The sequence below is a fragment of the Ochotona princeps genome, unplaced genomic scaffold (genome assembly GCF_030435755.1).
Source record: "Ochotona princeps isolate mOchPri1 unplaced genomic scaffold, mOchPri1.hap1 HAP1_SCAFFOLD_5692, whole genome shotgun sequence".
Lineage (NCBI taxonomy): Eukaryota > Metazoa > Chordata > Mammalia > Lagomorpha > Ochotonidae > Ochotona > Ochotona princeps.
In genome coordinates, this window is record NW_026699619.1 from 1,388 (window position 1) to 2,500 (window position 1,113).

Consider the following 1,113-nt stretch of genomic DNA (forward strand, 5'->3'; position numbering starts at 1 on the left):
CGGCTCGCCCCCCCTTCCCAGCCCTTGCCTTGCCTCGCCTGGCTGTGCCGCGGGCCCACGGCGGCCCCCCTCCTCCCCCTACCGCCGGCCTCGGCCACGTGTGTCCTCGTCCTGGCCTCTCCTCTGGCTCTCTTGCTCCAGGTACCTAGCGCGTTCCGGCGCGGAGGTTTAAAGACCCCCGGGGGCCTACGCCCTTCCACCCTGGGGTCGGGGTGGTGGGCCCGTGGGGAGTTGGGGCTTGGGGGGGTTCAGCCTCGGCTGTCCGCCCTTGCCGCTTCTCCTCCTGGCTCCGCTCCCTTGCCCTGGCCTGTCCCTCCTCCTCCTCCCTCCACCTCGCCCGCCTCTCCCCTCACCCCGTCCCGACCGGTCGGGGGGCGTGCGCCTTCCCCCCCCACCCGTCGGCGTTGGTCTCGTCGTGGTGGTTCCGGCCACCCGTGCGGGGGCAGCGCCGGTGGGAGGGAGGGCTGTGGCGTCGCGCCCCCCCGCGCCGTGCCCGGGGAGGGGGTGGGTGGCCGGCGGCGGGTCGGTGGTGGTCGGGGTTGGGTGGCGGCGGGGCTTCGGGGGCGGGAGCCCCCTGGGCGCCTGTGGGGTGCGTCTGCGCGTCAGACGCGCCCCGTGTGTCAAACCCATCCGGCCCCGCCAGTGTCTGGTTGTCGTTTCGAGTCTGCCGGCCGGCCTGAGGCAACCCCCTTCCCCTCACCGGGTCGGGGACGGTGCCGTGCCTCGCAGCAACGTTCAAGAAACTCGTACGACTCTTAGCGGTGGATCACTCGGCTCGTGCGTCGATGAAGAACGCAGCTAGCTGCGAGAATTAATGTGAATTGCAGGACACATTGATCATCGACACTTCGAACGCACTTGCGGCCCCAGGTTCCTCCCGGGGCTACGCCTGTCTGAGCGTCGCTTGACGATCAATCGCCCTCGGGGGTGGGGTTGGGCTCTCGTCCTCCCCTCCCCGGGTCGCGCGGCTGGGGGTGTGTGCTCGCAGGGTCCCCTTGCCCCTCGGGGAAGGGCCCTCCGTCCCCCTAAGTGCAGACCGGCGGTGGGGCTCCGGCTGCCCGGCTCTCCGGGCTCCGCGGTGCCGCCGCCTGCCCACGAGAGAGGCGTCGTTGA

At 72.1% G+C, this 1,113-nt stretch overlaps 1 non-coding gene across 1 annotated transcript; it reads left to right on the top strand.

Moving 5' to 3' along the window:
- Positions 1-750: 750 nt before the first annotated feature.
- LOC131479252 (5.8S ribosomal RNA) lies at positions 751-903 on the top strand. Its single transcript, XR_009244791.1, has one exon. It is a non-coding gene; the product is annotated as a 5.8S ribosomal RNA (ribosomal RNA).
- Positions 904-1,113: the final 210 nt, after the last annotated feature.